Consider the following 23866-nt stretch of genomic DNA (forward strand, 5'->3'; position numbering starts at 1 on the left):
TTTTTAACTATTAATTTATATTCTTATTAATTATTAAATAGGCCATTGTAACGCCTTAATCCTCTTAGCGATAATGAAGGGATTAAGTCCACAAAGCTGATTTTCAGAAAAATTAAGGAGTTTGTGATTATTAATCTTCTTATGTAATATAAGTTTCTTATATATTATTTGAAAATATTTCATTCTACTTATGAGTAAGAGCATTAGTACGCGTAAAACTAACAGCATAATACCACCCCATCTACCATACGAAGTTTTGAATAGAAGGAGATATTTATAAATTCAATAATAAAATTAAAGTAGTGGGTACCGTATTTAAAATAAATGCTGCGCATTCGAAATTTAAATATTATCGTAAACATTATGATGATTTTCTGCAGAACAAATTAATGTAGGCACATAAAATGAGGAAAATACGCTTTAATTACTTATTAGTCAATACACTGCATTACGCGAGCTCATTGGAGCAAAATAGACATATTTAGTCATCAGAGCATCGCTGGCAAATTATATAATCTATGAGCTGCATTCCAGTCTTTCTTGGATGGCATTGTTATAGATTTTTTGGGAAGTGATCTTGATTCTCTTCAAATGATTCTTAAAAGATGAGAAGAATGGACCGGAAGTGGAAGGATTAAAAATTAATTAGAAAAAAAAAATCTTGCCGACAGTGTTGCCATCTATGATCGAGGCCGAGAACTTTTCAGACCACCCTTGTATATATGTAAGTATACATGATGTAGTGAGATTGCAGTGTTATATGAATGCATTGGAATAAAAAGATTTAAGTAGTTTTGTTGACAGCAGATGTAAGTCATTTTAATGCCTGGTGGGTTGAGCGAATAAGTGCTTTCACCCTCCAAAACAGTGGATTGTAATTCGAATCTCACTACCGACATGGATGCCTTTGCCTTTGCATTCTTCATTTTAAAGAAAGTACATCTGATAAAATCGAGTATCTCTTAAAGTAACAAATTAAATGCCATACAAGCGGTTTACACGACATAAAAATTTCTCAAATTATCTATTTTTTTTTCTCAAATAATTTATTTTTCGTGGGTTGAACAAATGATGTACACTCTAAATTTGAATTAAATGCTATGCTATCAAAAACTATTACGGGGGGGGGGCAGTAAGTGCGACTATCAGAAAGAAAGAGTAAAAATTGATTAATACAGGAACTGGCCTTCTATACTGTGGAACCACGTGACCTAACAACTGCCTATTATGCTTCTTCCTTTCTCTCTTTCTATTAAGCAAACCAAGATGCTTAAAAATATTATTTTGTTTTTGTAATGGCCTTTTGTAGAATTAGAAGATATATCGTTGGTTTTAATGCTACTGTATAAATCTACTGTACTTTAGTATGGCAGATTGGTTTTAACAGAAAGAAAATTTACAGAAGTTTACGCACCACATCGCAGGTTGGATTATGAAGCTATCTGAATCATTGCTAAACTTGTTACCGAGTTGTGCAGCTGTGGAATGACCTTTTATTCTCACTGATCGCTGAATTTTGCTTTCCGAAGATCACCTTGGAAAGCCGAAGGGCAGTTTGACCATCGCTGGGTCTGATATAACACGCAATGGGGTGCGTCATCTAATTTCTTGTAGTTCGATATGCAGAACGATCGGGCTTTCAAACTATAAGGAACATGCGGGTCATTAAAATGCGATGTACAAGCGACGGCCAGTCTTCCGAGGTACGGTATGAAGTGAGGGAAACATTAATGAGGGTGGGGTAACTAGGTTCTGTATAAATGCCGACAGAATCTCCATTTATGGTATTAATTCTTTGAAGGATATCAACATTCTCACTTTGAACGCAGAACATGTTTATCGTAGTCTATGCCTGACAATGGATAACGGTCGTGGTTCCCAAATGGGTAGCAAGATGCCCTTGAATTCGCCGATCTGATACGTTTATGTCATGCAAACTAGCCAGAGAACACACGTAACCTACAAACATGACAAACTACCAGACATAACGTTCTTCCATCCCCATGAGGATGTACATCATTCCAGCTCAAAGAAACTAGATAACAGTGACGTTTTATCTCACTGTTTTCTTTATTCTGTTTTTTTTTCATAAGTTTTGCCTTCACTGACGTTTTTAGTACTTTAAAAAGCTTCTAGTCGTGTATATTTAACACGTATAAGTTTTATATCCTGTTTCTAATAGAAAAGCAACCACCGTCAAGCTTTTACCGTAATAGTGTAGGGTTTCAAATACTGGGAATGTTCCCACCGAATGATTTCTTGCTGTCTTTATTTAAAAGAGCTCCTCCTGAACACCAAGAAATGCTTATAAAGTATCACTTCCCCTTTTAAACAGACATTTGTACTCTAATCTTGTAAGATGTGAACCTTCCATTTCGGTTAATTGCTTCCTTCACTTACGTTCGCCTTTACACGAGCACCCCAAGATTGCGCACCTACTGACGGAGCAACGAGGAAATATTTGAAAAACAAACTTTACGGACCCCATTTTTCCCTTCCATCCCATACATCTTGATTTTCTATTCTGTAGCCAATCTAAGAGCCGTGTTTGCATTAGAGAGCTGTATATTTGCCTAGTTCACTGCTGGCTACATGCCAACCTCATACTTCATCAGTACATACACCTTGAGAACCACACAAAAGAGACTTTACACAAGGTCCTCAAAGAGGACTGTTGACAGCTGCTCTTAGTGTGGTGGTCTTTTCTTAATCTTGTGTTACGTAAGTGTACCTCAATAAATCTTTCAGCATCTACCCACGACTATTCTGATCGCAGTATGGATATAGGTGACGCTTTTAGTGCGAAGAAAAAAACGTTTTTAGAAGAAGTATCTTTATACGTGTATGTATGCATGCAATTAGCACAAAACTGAATTCGCTGACAGGATTCACAGGATTAAGTTGGTTTTGAAAAAGCTAAGTGCAAATGCCGTGACAGGCCAACGAGTTTGTTACATCTTCAGTTAACCAGATACACATTTTCCCAGTTATTTCTTAACAGCTACTAAAAACGGCATGTTTATCGTTTGATTATGTGTTTAAAAACATTCTACTCTTCTCCAAAATTAATTTTAAAATAAGTCATCATTTAAATCATCTCTTAAATCAAAAAAAGATTACTTAGAAGGTTCAAAAACACAAGGAAAACTCAACTTTTTTTTCACAATACAATCCCAATAATGTTGTTATTCCACCTCAAAAACATTACAGAAATTAAAACGTTTACTCCAAATTAGCAGAAATACTGTGTCAGTTACTAACTGATAAATCCGTTTGCATAGAATTAATTACATAAGCAGGAGAAGAAAAAGTAAATTTTGCCCAAGATGTGCTGCCATCTAGCGATAATTCTAGGTTCTATGAAAAAAGGAGAAAAAGAGACATTAAATATAGATATGTAGGTTTTTTAAGTATGAAATTATTGTCGTCCTCTTTTATAAATATTATACATCACTTCTACCTAATGAGAAAAAGTAACAATCAAGAATCTCTTCCTCATCTTTGGATGCATGTCTCATCTTGAATTCTGGTTATTTTTCGTGATGACTGGACACTTTAATTTAAGACAAACATCATGTGTCTAGTTAGCTCACATCTTTGCAGAATTCGAACTGGGATCGTTCCAATCAAATTTCAAGTATTATTCTTTGAACTGCAGCTACACAGGCTTATAAAAAATAGGAAATGTGAATACGAATTACATAATTGTGTTTTCAATACCGAACATGTGACAGATCTTAAGTATGTCAATTACTGAAAAGATGTTTGCGTGGTAGACCTGCTCTTCATTTGTGCTATACTGAATCTGCAAATGTATCCTTCTTTCCTTTCAACTGGTTCATTGTATGTAATTTTAATTGCCTTACTCAGCTAATTTGGTTACGCTAGGTTAATTAAGTTACCGTGAACGAACTTCTTGGAAGAAAGCAATGGGGAAGTAGGGTTCCATGATTTGGTGGTGTACAGTCATTAACAATTCTCTGACAAGTTTTGAGCTAATTACGACACTGGATAAATATTAATAGTTTTTCAATTTGCAAATGGAAAGGACGAGATTGCTTCAAAGTACAATTTTTTTAACTGCATAAATGATGCGTACGGAGAAGCCAAGCAATAATCTGAATGCTAATAAAATAGAGAACTTGGGAATCGGAAAGGAGGTAGTGATGCATCCTGCTATTTAGAATATAGTTTTTAAGTTTATCCAAATCAATCACCGTAGCAAAGGGATTTGTAAACTTACCTGATTTAAAAAGAAATAAAACGCCAACAGTTTTGGACGTATATACAGTTAATGCTGATGTTTTTCTATAGTAATCTAAGTTCACTTTTAATTCTTAGTCGAGAGAACAGAAAAAATTCCATGGATATAAAAATCGGCATACCGTATTACCTTTAAGTTCTGCTATCAGTTTGATCAAATACTTGTAACAGCACAAGATCGCAACACCTTGTGATCTGCTAACTCGGGTTTAGATGTCTAAAGTGGTCAACTGTCTTGGATTTCTGTAGTAGGGTAGAGGGAAGTGTTTACTGCTTTCGCTTTGAAATAATGTTTCTGCATCATTTAAATTTCTTCATCTCCGAATTCACTTACTGATTTTTACAGTAATCTTCCACGCTTCTTTCTCCCTCTTCCACATTGCCTACAAAAAAATTGCCTTATCTGGTAAAAATATCTGATTGTTTGTTTCTTAGCAACATTTTTCTGCCATGTCCGTCATTCTCAAAAGGCTTGTAACAAGCTTATTCTACTTTTCCGACCAACATCAATGTCATCGTGGCATCGTTAATAGCATCATCACTTATTGTGATGTCTTTAAGTTATATTGGGTAACTATGGCAACAAGAAACTGTGCTCAAACGAACGCTCTTGACAGCGATAAACCAGCGAGACAATGAAACCGACTCCCGCCTCTCCCCCCCCCCCAACAGCTTCAAGCACAAGGGAAGTGGGGACTGAAGGCAGGTATATTGCCCGCAACATTTCAGGCTAATAAGATACTTTAATATGCGAACACCGAGAAAAAGTATACTCAACAGCAACTACGTCAAAAATTAACTGCATATTTCGTGTTATGAAGCCCACAATAAAAACACTTCTTGGGGAAAAAACGCAGTGAAAATGCGGGCTTACATAACTTAATTAAACAACTACCACGTGTAAATATTATATTATTATGCCAACTTAATACACAGGTGAATTGCACAATCCTAAAATCTGTCAGCTTGTTAGAGACTTCGTTACATGACAATTTATTTCGCTGTAATTTTTGCATCTCATTAACACGAAATTTTTTATCTTATTAAATTCGTAGAAGTTGGTTATAAATATTTGGTAGAATTAAAATAATTAATGTTGAATACTTTACCATATGAAAACGTGGATAAAAATAGAAGGATGCTCATGTTTTTCTAATTTTGTTTTCTCGTGAACCCATAACAAAAACAAAAGGTTGACAAAAGATAATAATAAAACACGTTAAGTAGACAAAGAAATATCGGGGCTTCTAAAGAACATCGAACCAGTGAAGACGACAACAGTTCAGGTAGAGAATAAAAAAAAAAAATCTCAATCTGAGTATACACGCAACCAACAGGAGACCTCATTCTGTTTTTCTTCCTTGAGAGGCTTTCAAAGGCAAAACAAAGCACAGACACAATTCACATGTGATTACAAGCTAGTTTTATAGCTCTACGTTTTATCTTTTAGATAACTAAACTTTTGCAAGGGAGGCGTTAGGCTTGGAGTTGCGCTTAACACAACTAATATTCCCATATTTATTACAGACTCGAAAATTACTACTACTCCTGCCTTAGTACCATCTAAATAATAATTCACGTCAAAACCGGGTACTTCCTGGTCGATATTGTTGGAATAAAACTTCTGAATAACCCGGTGGAGTTAATAAATGTATTTTTATATCTCCTTCAACTCAAGGAATTACGTACCAAAATCGAAACAGTAAATTTTTATCTAGGATGACATTTATGGTAGCAACTATGGTGATAACCTCGTTTTCCTTTTGGCTGTCGTATCGACTTGTTGCTGGGAAACAAAGGATTAATAATCTCTTTGTTCTCAAACGCAGCGGGATGTGTTTATAAAACAAGCGTAGAGGATTTGTATTTTTCTGGAGTGTTTTTAATGCTTAAAAAACGGTAATGGAGAGACCAGTTAAGCAGCAAAATTGCTGATAATAAGAGTACTTCATTTGTAGATTTGGTTGTTATTTGCTAATCTCAATCTTTGACTATATCTTAAAAGAATACGAGCAAGAACAGTTGAAGGGGGCTTCCCACAAAAAAGAAAAATATTTAATCCAATAGAATATCAGCAAAAATGGTTGAAAAGGGGAAGAATGCTTCCACCAAAGAAGGAAAAAATATTTCACCCAGTAGATATTTGGAGATGCTTTAAACCAGTGTTTCCCAACGTGGGGCGTACGCCCCAAAAGGGGGTAATTTGAATATTTTAGGGGGCAATTAGAAAATGATGTTGTATTCGTCATCATCACTGATATAGTCAAAAAATCACCATTATCGGCGATAAATTGTCCATGTCGCAACCCTGACTTCCCGAGAAAAAAAGCTGACATCACTAGTACAGCAGTCAACATAAATACAGTATCAAGAAGAACGTCGTCATATTTAGTTGAATGTGGCTTTGGTGTTGTAAATGACTTGTTACTGAAAAAAAGAAATCATCTGGATATCAAAAACCGTGGAGATTTGAGATTGAAATTGACTAAATTAGTACCTCAAATAAAAACTCTTTGCACAGACATCAAACTCAAGGATCGCATTAACTTGTTTTCTAATGTTTTATAATTTTATATTACGAAGTGTAATATAAAATTATATAAAATTATGCTGGGGGAGGCATCAAAATCTTTGAGGCGTTGAGGTAGGACCTGATCCAAAAAACATTGGGAAACACTGCTTTAAACTTGCGTATCAAGCATCGTAAAACACACCATTTGGTTCCCTTATGATTCTGCTATCGTTAACGCCCTTTATCTACTATAAAACCATTTTATATTCTTTATTAAGCCTACAATTAGTATATTCTTAGGGTGGAATTGTATGACACTTTATAGCCACTTTTCTTTTTGATAAAATTGATCTGATTTCGACCGTTCAACATGCCCGAGCAAGTCGCTAGTCTTTAATATTTCAGATTAGTGTTTGTATCTGCTTCTCATTACTACAAATACGAAAAGCTACTCCCCCCCCACCCCCAAGTAGGGGAAAACTCGTTTCTCTGTTGCCACACGTGTGCACACACATTATATCTCCCTCTGATATACGTACCCGTTTAGTAAGACTTTATTTGCCACTGAACATTATTATAAACATCATGGTTAAATGATAATTCATGTGCTTCGGAAGTAATTTAATAATAAAAAAAAAAGAGAGGCCCTTACTTTTAGTTGCAGTCCCATCAATCACAAGAGCTTCCTTTTTATTATTTTTACGCTAATGATCTACTCCTTATAGGAGATTATAAAGATTACGACGAAATAAAGAGAAGGGGTGCCGTTAATTCGGGTTTTATAGCTCTCTTCGTAGCACTCTCCACTGTGCTCAAGAATTTAACCCAACCGTGCTTTTACAAGCTTCACTCTTTAAAAATGGTCTCAGCTTGTGTTTTTTTTTTTTTTTTTCGTTTGAGATAATGACGATTTACATGCTAATCTAGCAGATATAATGCAATAATAATAGATATGATGCATAGATTACTATCGAAGTGTATACTTAATAAAGAAGGCAAAAGGAGGCATGACGAAAGATAAAAAGAGATAGAGCGAGAAAAAAAAGTGAAGGATAAAGTCTTCTTAAAGAGCACTAATATTTCTTGGTACTTGAACCAAATCACTGATGGCAAAATGGGGACCTTAAAGATTAAAACCCTTTCAAATACAGGAATATTTTATTAAAAATGGCCTTTCGTAAAAATCCGCGGTTGGAGTTGAGAGATCAATAAAGAAACTTTAGCAGTGAAGAGCCACAACTAAAAAGATGGTTTGAATGAAGGGGACTATTACTAGGTCCGTATTGAAGGGTGGCCTTTCTTTCAGACTCCCTTAAAGACACATTGCAAGGAAGTAATCTGAATACCCACAATGAATGCAATCCTTTCGCGTCTTCAACCAACGTACGTCATGTTAATGGTATTCTCAAATGGAAAAATTAAGAATGATTGAATTATGTAGGAATGGTTTCAATACATTTAAGGTCCAGAATAAGTCACAGAACTGTTTTTACCAGCAATTCCGGTCCCACAAGTTGGTAGACTTAAGACACGCAGTACTATCGGAACGGTATTTAAAAAAAAAAATACCATACGGCTTCAAACCTCGAAATAAGGAAGGTGACGGCGTCAAATCGGAAGGTGAAACTCATCTGAAGACCCTTTATCTACCAAAAAGGCTTCAAATTCATTGAATCATGAATGCTCCGCGGATAAAGGACCTTTTTATCCACAAAGTAATCAGTTATGTCAAAAAAAAAAACTTAGAAGTGCAATTCCTATTATTCAATTAAGTCAAATTGGAATTAGCAATGAAGGCAACTATTATGATTCAGTTATAAATATTTACTTAATGTTTTCAATGGTGGGTAGTCCAAGGATTACATAATTAGGAAACCTTGCTCAAACACGATACTTCTTGAAGCCAATCAGGACTTCGGTAAGCTGAGTGGTCACACCGGGAGATGAAAATTACAGGTATGCAAGAGGATTTGGTGGATCTTTTGTATCGAAGCAGTTGGGAATGGGATGGCCAATATGACGTCCTCTTTAGATCCAAATATCTTTTTAGATTATATTTTATAAGCATGTATGATATTGGGAAGGATTTGACAAGTGACATACAGTTATTTGCTGATGATGCAAAGATAGGTAGGATAATCAGGAGTGTGCTGTTGATATGCAGTCTTTGCAGAATGATTTGAATAGGCTGGAATTGTGGGCATGGAAAAATCGGTGTCTCAGTTCAATGTCAGTAAATGTAAATTCATTCACTTTGGCATAATTAGATATCTAATGTCGTATTATATTGGTGAGATTAGGCTAGAAGAAACTGATGAGGCTAGGGATCTTGGAGTGTCAATCATATCACCCCTCTTTTTCCTGTTTGCTAGTGTCTGCAGTCTAGTCCAAATAGATAGGAAGTTGAAGTTTAGGTACCATGTGCAAAAGATTGCAAGAAGGGTGTGAGGGCTAGATTTTTCTCTCAGAGGGTGATACGTGGTTGGAATGGATTGTTATTGGATGTTGTGAGTGCAAGCAGTGTGAATGAATTCAAGAATAAGTATGATAGCTGTGTGTGTGTGTACTATGTGGCCTCCCTCTTAAGTCTGTGACTCCCTGGAGGTCTCTCTTAATACTACTACTACTAATAATAATAGTAATAATAATTTCGGATTATGAATAGTCATACCTACACTTAATCATACACAAGGTTGGCAAGTTTTCCCCTCTTGCAACATAGACGGGAGAATGTAAATCAACAGATGATAGGCTATCTTCATCGCCCTAGTTTTCACTATAACAACTGCAAATGATGTATAATTAACAGGCACTGCAGTAGATACTGTTAATGGAAACATACATCGTCTCTCTGAGAGCCCTGATACAAGAAACGTCCAATATAAGCTGTGTGGACATTCATAAAATTCTTTGCAGCAAAAACAGGGGTATAATTAGTGTAGATTTACACGAAAAGTAGATACTGCTAAATATGGTATACTTGGGGGGGGGGGGAAAGAAAGGATGTAAGGGGGGTAGAGAGATGGAATGACAGCCAGCATAATGTGGAAAACAAATCATCATCGCACAATTACCTCCCCTTCGTATATCCACACACCGCAGTCGATTATTTCCGACGCAGCGTTGGGGGGGCCCCGTCACATATACGTTTTGATGTATGTCCGACTATATGTACGAGCGTAACCTTGCTCACGAAGTGTTGTTAAATTAAACTCCACACTGCTGCGGCAGACATTCTGTATGGAAATTAATTATGTACTAAATTAATTACAGCAATAGTGCATGTCAGGCACAGATATATACTTTGTGTTATTAGGCTGGCATTTGGAGCAATTGTACTCAAAGCTAATTCAATATGGAACGTTAACGATGATGATCCACCAATGAAACGAGCTCTCAATAACTCCACTTTTGCACCACGATTCTCCATTGGAATGGCGACATCGACTTGCGAATGTTCTGTCAGCGGATTCCATGAACCAAACAGAAAAATGCATGAAATACTTCCTGTGATTACACCGAATGCTATATTAAGACGAGTATGACTGAAAAAAAAAAATCCATCCCTTGACTAATATAACGAATAATTTCTTATACGAGTGTGGTCTGAAAAGTTCTCGGCCTCGACCATAGATGTCAATACTATCGGCACGATTTTTTTTTCTAAGTTGGCACATCTGTCATAAGCATCTATGTGAAATTGCAAGTCATTCGATCTAGTAGTTTGTTTTTTAGATTGTCTGAAGCAAAAGTGTTGTCGGTATCCCTTGGAATTGATAAAATTGAGTATCGTCCGGTTATAAAATTCTTTGTAAAAGAAGGTTTAACGCCAAAAGAAATTCATTCGAAGTTCATGAAAGTTTATGGTGTTTAACGAGTTTAAACGTGGCCGTACTAGCCTTGGAGATAATCCACGTGAAGAACGTCCAAAATGTGTAACAACACCAGAAATCATTCATCAAGTGCACGATTATGGTATTGGATGACCGGCGAGTCAAAGTGCGTGAAATTACCTTTTGAAATGCTTATAGACATTTCAAAAGAACGTGTAGGTTATATTTTGCATGAAGAATTGCAAATGAAAAAGCCTTCTGCAAGATAGGTTCCACACTTGCTCACAACAGATCAAAAACGCACTCCCATGAAAATCTCTGAACAATGCTTGGAGCGTTTTAACAAGAATAAAACTGATTTTGTGCGTCGATGTATTACTATGGATGAGACTTGGATTCACCATTACACATCAGAATCCAAACAGCAGTCAAAACAGTGGACAGAAGCCGCTTGTTCAGCGCCAAAGAAGACAAGGTCATGGCATCGGTGTTTTGGGATGCTAAAGGCATTTTGTTTATTAATTATCTTGAAAAGGGTAAAACAATAAGCGTGGAATATTAAAAAATTCGTGAGAAAAGACCCAGTTTGCAGAAGAAAAAAAACATTTTTCATCAGGACAATGCACCCGCCCACAAAAGTGTTTTGGCAATGGAAAAATTAAGGGATCTGCACTATGAATTGTTGGAAGATCCACCCTATTCCCCAGATTTGTCTCCCTCTGACTTCTATCTCTTTCCAAAACTAAAACTCTTCCTCGCTGGTCAGCGTTTTTGTTCGAATCAAGAGGTGATTTGCAGCTGTAGAGATTTGCAGGCCGAGAACATTTCAGACCACCCTCGTATTACAAAAATTAATAATCGACCACAGAATCTAACAATCGTACTTATTTCACATCACTATACAAATTCCTCCGTGATACTTAAGAAAATGTATAGGCGACTGTAGGCCACACTTCGCTGCGAGCAAGAAACAAAGCGAGCCGCCAGTTGCAGGTTTTTCCGGGCTTCTTAAGAAAGGGAAATCTTGTCAGCACGTAACGTCTCGGCACTACAAGTAACGGCTATTGCCCAAAAGCTTCTAACAGCCATCCTGCTGTGGCCGGAACGCGTGACAGGGTGGGTTAAAAGGGCCCATTCTTCCGGAGAGGCCTCCCAAGAGCGTTGACGGGCACTTTCACGCATGCCAACTCCTGCAGGGTCGTGGTCTGTTTATTTTGGCTGCAGTATTTATTGCCGCCACAGCTGCGTCTAAAAGCTGCAAGAAACGTGAATGGGCCAGCTCGGGGTTTACTTTTCAGAAACAGCACGAAAGGTCTTTTCGGTGGCTCGCTCCACCCCCGCTTGCGGATGGATAAAAACTATTTCGGGGCTTTCAAAACTTAAACAGCAATCTCGCTCTTCCCCCCGCTCGCCGATATGTAACAGCGGTCATAATAGTGCGAGATGGCAGCCATATTGACCATAATGCGTGTGCTGCTTTATCTCAAGAGGCCTTTTTCCCATTAGACCACACGCCTCGTTGTGGCAAAGCTCGCAGAGGAAGCCGACACGCGCTGCCATCGTACAGCTGTCTGAAATGGACATTTTCGCGATTAATGTTGCACATGCTCAGAGGTAATAACCGATGATGAAACTTTTAAGGGTTTGCCCATGATGGTTTTAGAGGTTGCGTTTCTCTCTCGCTTTTCCACTAAAAGTGTTAAAATGCTTCACCCTCCCGACCATTTTTTATTGTTAAAAACTAAAATCCTTTAGTTCCTCCCCCTTGTTTTTTTTTCCAAAGAAAAACGTCAAAAATGTTACGTACAATCACATTTGAAAAGAGAGCAACTAGGAAATGATGACGTCATGTTTATCCAGACACGCAACAATGCACTTAAAATTCACACACCAGTGGGCGCCACAAGGCTGTGAAAAGGCATGATCTACTGCTGTTGTTAATTTATGTTATAGAAGCAACGTGCATTACAAACGTTTCTCAATCAATCTGACATCTCAGTTGCAATTAACATTATCACGCTAAAAAATAAAAATATCTTTCAAGTGGGCGCCTTATCCAAACAGTATTTAATATTCTATCAATAAATTTGAGATTTTAAAGTAATATTTGCGACTAAACTGCGATTTTATTAGTCATTAATACAAATACATTTCAATCACCTGAAACTAATTCATTTTATATGATAATTTACTGATATTAAAAATTACCGTAGAAGCGATTGCAAAGGCAAATTTCTTAATCACCGTAAAGCAACCGATCCACAATAACTTTTAAATGAACAGATACAGCGAATGAATTTAACAAGATATCAACTATATACGAACAGTGCACTCAGTGTCTAAGTGACTTATAGAAGTCATCAGAATGACTTATTATAAGTCATTCCGATGCTCATTTAACGCATCGTGATTTTGACTAGTTTAAATGCTGTAAGATGAGTTGTTTGTAATTCCTCGATGGCATTTCAGTATGGACTGAGCAAACTGCATAAATAACAATGTTAAATTGAGATTTGGAGCATCGGACGTCATTGCATTAGATTATAAATGTAGTTTTAACCCATAATAATATTCATAATCATTCTTGTATGACGTCATTGTCACAGTTGAACTTAGAACCGTTTGATTTATGTACTTGTAGATATTATGGCTTTAATTTCTGCTTTTAAAATGATCAGATCAAAACGGAAATAATTCAAGAAAAATTAGCATTGATTTTATCCTCACCAAAGATATTATTTCGTATAATTTCGAATAATCTTTTGCCAAATCATGCCGATGCAACATAAAAGGCGATGGTTTATAGTTCGGTGGTTTTTTTTTATGATTAATCTAAATACTTAATTTCAATTTAATGTACTGCCAGCACCGAAAAATCACTTGTGCATGGACAGAAAAAATTCCCGTAAATGCAAATTGGGATTATGAGTTGGTTCATGAAGAGATAACCATAAAAGGATCAGCGTTTATTGGGATGGTTGTGTTTTACAAAACAAGCTTTAAATCTATGAGAAAACTAATTCACTTCGCAAACAAAATTTCAGGATAATCTCGGAACCAAAAATTTGGTAGCAGGTTAGCCACAGTTTAGGAGAGTCTACTTTGCTGATGTTTTATCATTATCGGTAGTGTTGTTATTGTGACTATAATGTCAGCCAAGGAATCACTCCTCAATTGTAAGAAATATCCTGAGAACTGATTCACTTTTATATGACATCACTCTCTTAGATGAAACGAAAGAGAAATAATTGGTTGAATGATCCAACCTGTAACAGCGTAGAACTAATCTCCCTACAAACCCCACTTCGTTTTAGTTCTTCTGGGGGGGGGGGGGAGAGTTAAATTGTTCGAACGTATTTAAGTAATGAATGCAAGAAATGGACAAGCGTATACCTTATTTAGTAGAAAGGAGTTGAAGGATGCAACGTACTAGTTTTTAAAGAAGGGAGGTTAGAGCACGCTTTAGAGCATCTTTTTAAGTTCGATTAAGGTAAATTTCTCAGGGGACCGTCAGAAACAATTATGTTTGAAAGCGGTCGGCTAATTTTCAAATCAGTTAAACGGTGCGACCAGTATATGTGGTGTTGGAGAAGAATAAATGAAGAAAAATACGATTTGTAAGCATTTATTTGCTATTTTTCAGTATTTTGGTTTTTTTTTTAATTAATTGTATTTAACTGTTAAAAGTTTGCAGTCGTGTGTGTGTGTAGTTTGAACATTTCTACAAAATCATAACGCTGACTAAGGACTAAATGACTTCTAATACTTGTACATCTAAAACACAATCATCATTACATAATTACACAGAATGTTGTACCGAATAAAAAAAAAAGAAGCAAACTCTTCTAATGATAGAGCAATAACGACGCTGTACCATTTCTTATTATTAGTCATGCTCCCTTACTGAAATTAAATACGGAGTCCCCATCGCAATTTACCAAATATGTTGCCATATTTGACTAAAATATCAAAAAATAAAATCTTCATATCCATAGTTTTAAAAACGTATGGAATAGACATGTCATTTTGTTTCCATGACAACAATAACTGATTCTACACTCGATGCAGGAGATAAGTACGCATTATCGCCATATGTTCGGCATTGGAGTCTTAACACAAATATTTTAGTGATAAAAATAGGGAAAAAGTGAAATAGGCTATATTTTAGCGAACAGAAATTTATCTTTTAGAAAAGTGTTCTGCCTGAGGTCTTTCTCCACATAAATGTTTCATGTTTATGCTTATAACAGTCGAGCCTCCAAAGTTTAGCGTAGTGTAACTGCCATGTTGAATGATTTTCCACAAACTAACGATCTTTTAATACACAAGATGCCCTTTAAACCTATTGTAATATATTCACTCCGTCGTTAACCTGAATAATCCAATACATTGAACTAATAAGTAAAACAATTTGAATTTCGAATGCTATTTGCAAGATTTAATTGGTTAACTGCTTCCTCATCTTCATTGAATCTTCCCAATTATAATAATATTCGTTTTAAGGATAAATTTATTCATTTTTACAAGCGAATAAAATCATTATAAGATACCTGAATAATTCGTTTGTATTAATTTTGAGCATTGAGCGCATACGGTTGAAATAAGTTGCTGCAAGCTCCTACTTTCATTACCGAAAAATCAATGCGAACATGTCGACTCACCCCTGGAATAAACATTGCAGTTTAATAGGGCGCATAAAGATCCCTGCTTTCATTGTGGACCTAGAATGAGATGACTAGATAAACCAAATGGTCGGATAGATAAATAAACATAGCAACACCAGAATCCTTCTAGCTCATTACCGAGTGCGCTGTGATCCGGCCTCAATGATTGCCCCAGTCCCAGAGGATGGACGCTAATTATTGGGTATCGCCATTCACGCAGTCTATATCCAGGTAAACTGCAGTTCTCTCTGTCTCTATCCAACACACACACACACACACGTACGATTCTCTTGGTGGGCGTTTGTACTCACTGCACGAATGCAGTTATTTCGCACGTGTCCAGTTATTACGGATCACGTGACGGGCCTAGTTATGTCACTAAACGCTAGCGTTTGTACTGTCCTCTCAGCAATGAAGAACAAGAGACACTCCCGCTGTCAACAAGTATCCTTCCGATAGTTGATGCACACAGACAGAGATAACTGTGGCATTGAACATCGTGACGCAATCAAAACGATTTGATAAGACCCGGATGCGGTCTCCAGGCATCTGTTCAAGCCATGAGCACAATATCCGTGCTTGGTGAATTGCATACAATCCTTTGTGGCACGTTATAAACACAGCCAACAATGGCTGTGCGCGAAGACTTGTTGGGATAATTGCTTTTACCTTGGCGATGTCCAATCGGGCTTTACTTCGCAAACAGGGTATGTTCGGTGTCAAGTATAAAGCGCAAACATATTACACGGTGTATATATTCGAAAAATATGGGATGTATTTCTCTGAAGCGATTTTGCTGTATCCACAGAAGTGTGGTCAGTTTCTGAAGCGATGTTGCATTCTCGATGGTTGATGATTTTCGCATACTTTGTGTCTGCCTGCTCTGGCTAAGCAAAGTATTTGTCGTAAAGTTACGTGCCGTTCTAACGAAAGTAATTAATCAACTAAACATCTGATAGGTGGTCATTAGTCACGTGTGAACGCCATGCCACAACTTATGATTATCAGACTGGTGACTTCATTAAGTCAATAGTTCAACTTTGTTTGCCAGCGGCACCACGGTTGGCTGTACACAGGACATCCTGTATTTAGTCGGGCTTTTACAAATGGTTAAGTAAATCGCTGAAACCTTTGTAGTGAAGTTGCTTCAATTTTTTTCCCACTTGATCATAATACTATATCGAATATCTGGTGCAGAATGGTTCAGCATAGTTAAGAAGAGCTTGTGTGGAATTTTAATGACTGTTACAAGCATTGTATTGGTTTTAGTTGAAATTAGAACCTGAACAACTTAGGCTACGAGTGCTGTACAATTAGATCTGTCATTTGCGTGTTTGTTCTGAGGGATGAAAAATTTACAGCCTGCGCATGAGACCGGTTGACTCAGGTTAACATGAAAGTCTGTAATCCTGCTTAACGATAGTATTCTAGTCTCTGCGTCCTTGCGACTGTGCTACAAAGATAACATAGCTTAGCTGTTAAACACTGCACTGCCAGATTGTAGTGCCTGACAACTATGCGAAGAAATTATAATTAAACCAACCAGAGAATCTAAAAAAAAAAAAGAGTTTTGACAGTTAGACGGCGCATTTAAATAGTTAATAAAGCACTTTTTTTTTTTTTTTTTTGAAGGAGCAAATAAACCGAATCTATCAGCGCTCACGATACTTTATTGGTATTATTTGTTGGCAAGATTGTTCGGCTGTTGGATGAACAGAAAGAGCCAAGAAACACTGATGAGCCCAGTTTTATAACAGGTAGTTTACGGGTGACTTCAGAGAGAAAGATAGTGCAGTTGGTTAAATCCCTTGTCCACAGACAGGCCATAAAGATCTGCAGCAAAATACGACACACTTCTCTAGGCCTACCTCCACTCTTCTTAGCTATCACCTCGTATATTTCCCAGCTATTACAAGGATCGTGTCTTACGTCTACCGCAGCTTCTGCAATCACCTCGTATATTCCCGTGTTGACAGATTTGCGCAGTTGACTCAAGCCAAACAAGGATTATCTGGAGGATCGATATATGCGGTAAAAGTAGTTATTAACTCTGATTTAGGATAGTTTTTTTCTACGTCCATTTTAAATAGGAAATAACAGTAAGGGATACTGAGTAATAATTTATTAACTCACTTTTTGTGTGACTTATTTTAGTCATTTTACTTATTTTTTTAGAAAATAATATTATTAAATTTTAACGATCACATGCATGTTTTCATACACCTTTTTCTTTTCTACATATAATCATTATATTAAAAAAACTTTATATAAAAACCATTCTTTGTTAATTTTATTAATCTCGAAACAGGTTTCAAAATATCAGAAAATATCCCTCTTATAAGCACTGGCAAAAGAGTTCTAACATATAATCTTAAAAACAAAAAAACGCAAAATTTTAATTTTGAATTTTAAAGGAGAGGAAGTATTAAAATTGTAAGTAACGTGAAAAGATATGTTCAGATTTGCACATATGTTTATTAAAACAAAATTAGTACAAACAAATAATTAATTTGTTAATACACCATTCATTTGTCAATATAATATTTTTTTAAAACTCTTTCTCTTCGTGAGATAGAGACAGATTTTTTCTTACTTTTCATGGTGTTCGCCTTGAATTTTATCCACGTCTTCATTTGAATTTAACATCGCAATTAGAACATTTTTAATATCGTAGATTTCATATTTTATCTGAATGTTCGGAAACAAATCTGGGTTTGTTGGCCTGTCATGTTTGCTCATGCATTGAAAGGTTTATAGGTATCACAGATATTTGCTGTTAATGGATTTTTCGTTACTTGAGAAAGAATTGAAATAACAGTAATTTGATATCGCCTTTTTGAGGAATAGATTCAATATGGACTAATTACCAGTTTGCAGTATTACGTTCTTGTTCGATGTTGTAATATTATTGGTTCTTCTTTTGTGTACTTCTTTGGGAGACTTCTAAAGAACTAAGGCTAATGTAAGGGAAGGATTTAAAGTGGAATGAAGAAATAAATAGAGATATAAGAACTGCTTCAAGGCCAATATTTGGATCAAAACTCTGAAAACAATAATCGAGTCAAAGAGAAGTTGCGAAGATCAAGATCGTCCCAATTGTCATTTTTATAATGCCAGAAAAATGGATGGGAGTGACTGTATGAATATTGCTCCATCGGAGAAGTAATCAACACTAGATTGTAGTCCCTCAACTGGCAAGAGCACAAACAATCCACAGGTGAGATAGGAATCAATAGTGTTTAGGGGAGGGTTAGAATTATCCGTTATTCTGGTAGGCATAGGAACAAATTGTGCAAGATCGATGGTGACAGCGAACTGCACAGCATCTCTACTACCTGCTTAATCTGTGGGGAATGGAGTATTTTGGGAAATACGCATGCTTTCTACATGTACTTTATTTCTCTTTTCTTAGCTGCTGGTTAAGTGGATATTATAAAGGACGTAGAACATTCAAATATGAGTATTAGCAGCAAGGTTATTCGCTACATGATCTGGGGGACTCTGGTTCACTTGTAAAACGTTTCACCCGGTCTTATAGCTATTGGCCTGGGGAAATACATCTACTAACCGGACACATTCTATTTAGACCATACATAAATATTCAGAACCGCAAAAGCGGTGTTTTTTTTGTCGTTGTTGGGGATGAGTAGCAAGAATTAAACTAAATGTAAAATAAGAATTTGAAATATTAAACAACTTGAAAGAATTTGTTAGTGAGTCGTATTCGGAAAACTTGTTCTGTTTCAGTGGTTGCGTACTCGAATATCATTCCATATTTATTTGTGTAAATTTAAAATGTAAAGGTTTGTTTGTGTCATCAAAGATCCTCGCGTTTGATGATAATCAGAAGCAGATTACATACGCTAGCAAAACAGCAGTAAATTATTTACTCACTTTTCCTAGTTTACGGTAAAATCAGATATCCTTGGGTTTAAGAGGTTCAGAAAAGTCAGTTGCTATTTTCCTCGCCTCCTGAAAACATAAACAGAAAAATTTAGAGACCGCACATCTTAAGTTATTAAACATTCAAATTCTATTTCTTTAATATTCAGTTATGCAAAATATCTCAACATTAATCACATCCGCTGCTTGGCAACGGAGTTGAAGGATGCATACGCTTGTTGACAACAAGAAAACATACCATAACAAGTGATTATCTTCATACAAGTGTCAAAAACAGTTGGGGGAAGAATCCAAACCCTATAATGTTAATAATGGAAAGATATACACAACACCCTGATAAAATACAATAAGATCGCAGTTAAATATTCCATCCTATGTCGTTTTTACGACTTATTGCGTATAAAAATAGCTTCATTATTATAATAGTGTTGTCAATATTTTATAGAATCTATATGAAGAACTGGAATAATGATATTTCAGGGATAATATCGGGATTAAATAACCTTTGACTAGGTTTGACTTGTCTGAAATTATCCCCACCCCCCCAAAAAAGACGATATCATACGCTATCAATTGTGTGTTCTATGGCTGGTTTGTTTCGTGAATGAAAACCCCCCTAAGCACCGTATGAGCAAGGTAAAGAGCATTCGTATGTGGTGATTTCATTATCTCAGTGACTTTAAAATCGAAATGAGTCCATTTAGTAATAAAAAAAAAACTCAAATAACAAAGGAAACAAAATTCCAACATCTTATCTGAGGAATGTGCCATGAACAGAAACAGTCGTAAAGGTTATAATGCACAAGCTTGTATTCACCTTTAATTTTCTGCATTCGTATCTTTATTTGCTGATTGTTGAACAATTTAATTAATCTAGCTGTTCAATTGATAGCAATTTCCTTCATTATTTGTAAAATCTTGTTGCATTGTACAATATCGAATATCTTTTCCAAATCTATAAACGACAATGTATGTAGATTTATTTATTCTTCGGTCTCTTATTGTTCTTAAGGATAATATTGTTTCTCTGTTTACCTTTTATTCCGTAATCCAAACTGATCTTCATGTAAAATACATTCAATTTTCATTTTATTCTATGCTTCATCCTATTTAGCACCATTTTCTTAGCATCACTGAGTAAACGTAATATTCGATTATTTTTACAGTTGGATGCATTATTCCCATTGTCAGGTATTCTTACCATCACACAAGATATCACGTATTTCCTTTCCCTCTAAATAAATCAACCTAATCACTTTAAATAAAGTTTAAGATGAATATTCTGTCATTCAGTTGGTTAAGTATTATATATTATACTTACAATTGTTCGTTATCATTGTTCTCACATTCTAAATTCAAATCCTTACTAGCATTTTCTTTATACTTCGGATAGAAATAAACTTTTTCCTCTCTAGATATTCTGTATTTATTAATAAAGTCTTCGTAATGAACATTCACTGTTTATTGCTTGAATTCTTCGATATGTTTGGAAAAATAGTTCACTTGTTCGTAAGCGTTTACGTTTTTTTACTTGCGGATCAACTAGACCTAATCTACGCTAGCACCTTACAACCAGCCTGTCGACTGTTGCTATTTGTCACCTATTAGCATTGAACTGGGCTCAGTGGAATGACCTTCAAGTCTAGGGTGGGCCTACTAGGAAGATATACTCCCCACGTGCATCGACTCCTTCCGCCTAGGGTTATCCCCCGATCACGTTAAGGCAACAGAACTTGGGGGAGAGGAGAGGCAACTACAGGAAAGCGAAATATACGCGTTGCTGAGTATTTTTCAAATATCTAGCAATTATTTAAATGACCACAAACGTTCCAATAGTATACCTTATTACTCCCATTAACTTGGACTTTGTTTCAAAAGTCTCCTTCATATTTACTGTATACAGAGGTAAAGAAGGCTTCCTGTTATCATTATACAATACACGTACATTGAGATTAGTTTTTTGAAGAGTAAATGATCATCTAAATAAAGGTCGCAATAAATCCATTGTTTGTCAAAACGTAAAAGGATGGGGCTTTTGTTTGAACATTTTTTGGTGTTCCAGGAAGTAATAAGCCCGATTGTTGAAACCGACATTCATGCAAGTTTAGTAAAACCAATCTCTAGCAGGATGGATTAATCTCTTCTGTTCAATCAGATGACGTTTGCTGACAACTTCATCAATGCTTTCATCTGATGACAGTTGACTTCCGTCACTACTCGCAATATCTTGAGGCGATTGCAGAGCAGGTGCTGGAAGATCAAAAGAGCGAAGCACTGATTTTATAGAAGATTAAGTGTGGAAGCGATATCAAATGTTACTTTTTTTTTTCGTAAAAATATCTCGCAAGTAACAACCATTTTTTCTTTGCCAAGATTTCTTTGATTGTTTCTTTGCCTTCCTTGTCTGTGTGCTTGCGAGATGAGACCCCCCCCCAGATAAACTGGGGGGGAAAATCCTACTGCCCACGCCCAACATCGACTAACTTGGCTATGGCAGATCCTTAAGCTCCTCACGTCGTTCACGGGAATCGAACCTAGAACACTCCTTCCCCAGGCATATGGTTGCGAAGCGCATAGCCACTCAGCCAACCGCACGGACACAATTTATGTAAAACGACATAAATTTACAGAAACTACGTGCAGTACGAAACAACAAAATACGAGGGATGAAACTGTTTGGATCTCACTGTTGTCGTATTCTTTGTGAAACGGCAATATTAATAAATGTTATGTATTTTACTAAATAAATATAAATTCTTTAAAATTTCCAAGTACGATGAGACAAAGAGATATTTAAGCAGAAAACTAAGGTAAATACAGCTCTGCTTTCGTGTCGGGTAGTTCTAAACTATGTCTGCGTAATGAGAAATCATTACACAGCCATGGTGTATGTGTGTACCTGCGCAGGTGGTTTGCTCGCTGTCCTATATCGAGTTACATGACGGTTCCTATAACAGTTGAAGCATCCAACGGGGTGCTCCATCACACTTATGAGGAAACCTGATTCTCTGAATTCTTCAAAGCAATAATTAAGACGGTCTTTGTGTCCCATCGAAATTAACGCCATCTGGTTTGAAAACTAGATTATTCCTACGGTATTTCTAGCGGCAGCCAGCGTTCTCTTTACCTCATTTAATGAATAACATGTTTGCGAAACTTTCCAACTTACTGTCAAGGCTCATCTATATCACCTGTCCAAAGTAATCTGCCCTCTGGCAAGGTGGGTAAAGAGCGGTAGATGGCGAAGCCATCCGAAGCGCTCCTTTGTTCCATTACGAGGAATTATACAACTTCCGCTGCTGCAACTCTGTTCCAAAGAGTCTACCAGAAGTGCCCTGTGGCAAGTCTTGCAGGTATATCGTTAGAAGCTCGACTCCACCACACAAACAGCAAAGGACTCGTTTTGCTTATTTTGAGAGTATGTTATTATCGCCCGTCGATCGAGTATTCTCCCTAAGAGGCCCGGATAATTACGTATTCCAAAAATAATGTTGGGATCTTATCGAGAATGACTTGCATGCATGCTACAGAAAGAAGGAGTTTCCAGGACAGACACATCGTGAATTTTATGTCTTCGAGGTAAATGTGTGTGTTGAAGCATTTATTTACCGTTTACTTAAAGAAATCATGTCTAACTGGCAGGTATCGTGGATTTGCTGAAGGAATAAATATTTGCAAAACATCGCCTTATTTACACTCGGTGGATAGAATGAAGAAATGATTGGGGAAGGTAACAGCATTCTGTTGTCGATTTCTAAAAAATTAAGATATTTATAACTAACACTAACTGATCTTCAAGACGCACTTTCTTCGACACGGGAATAGTGATTTATTTTAAATAAGATGGGTGGGCGAACATTCAAGAAGAAGCGTTTAAAAAACTTTATATATATATATATATATATATATATATATATGTAAGCAAAACAAAGTTTTGGGCGTGAAATATATTCACGTCTGAGCTACTTGTATACAGAGGCTGATGACTTCATATCACTTGCTTTAGTATGTATCCCATAATGCGAAGCACACCCCTTTTAGGCATGTATAATGCAATGCAACTTCTATATGGGATATATATGACTTCTGCATTACTTCAACCTTGGTATCTCTCCTAGGTCTGGCTCCCACTGAAGAGACCTTAATAAAGGTCGAAACCGGTCTGGGTAGTGCCCCTTCCCATTATGCATTGCATTATACACGCCTGAAAGGGGGGGGGGGTTGCTTTGCATTATGGGATACATACTAAAGCAAGTGATATGAAGTCATTAGCCACTAATGGTCTTCATATCACTTGTATATAGAGGCTAATGATTTGCCTCTATATACAAGTGGCTTAGCCGTGAATATATTTCATTTTTATTTGCGTTTATAAAATTAATTAAGAATTTGAAAATAAATGCTATTACTTGCATACTTTTTATAGATTTTTAATCTTCTTTTAAGGACACCAAATCTATTCTAGTATACTGCAATGATATAAATAAGTCATCATCACGTAAAGTAAGTATATTGGGAAGAATGCAAAACGTATTTCATCCGTAATAAAGTACTCTTTGGGAAAAATAAATAAATAAAAGAAAATAAACCTATAGAAATTCTTGCTATTCTACGTGTTAATATAGGTGTCGCGCAGTAACAATGCGAAACTTAGTCTTGTTCTGCATGTTAATATAGGTGGCGCACCATAG

The 23866-nt window shown here is 36.3% G+C and overlaps 1 protein-coding gene across 3 annotated transcripts in view; it reads right to left on the minus strand.

Moving 5' to 3' along the window:
- Nucleotides 1-23866, minus strand: part of LOC150097934 (teneurin-m-like) — a 670875-nt gene that overhangs the window by 437875 nt on the left and 209134 nt on the right. For 2 of the 3 annotated variants that reach the window (XM_090406516.1, XM_090406515.1), the window contains exon 2: nt 19167-19244. The exons of the other annotated variant lie outside the window; for it this stretch is intronic. The gene's annotated coding sequence lies outside the window, so the exon portion shown is untranslated. The remainder of the gene's footprint in view (nt 1-19166; nt 19245-23866) is intronic. 3 annotated transcript variants of the gene reach the window in all.

Source organism: Typopeltis vanoorti, chromosome 16 (genome assembly GCF_054136105.1).
Source record: "Typopeltis vanoorti isolate ZY-2024b chromosome 16, IOZ_Tvanoo_1.0, whole genome shotgun sequence".
NCBI lineage: Eukaryota > Metazoa > Arthropoda > Arachnida > Uropygi > Thelyphonidae > Typopeltis > Typopeltis vanoorti.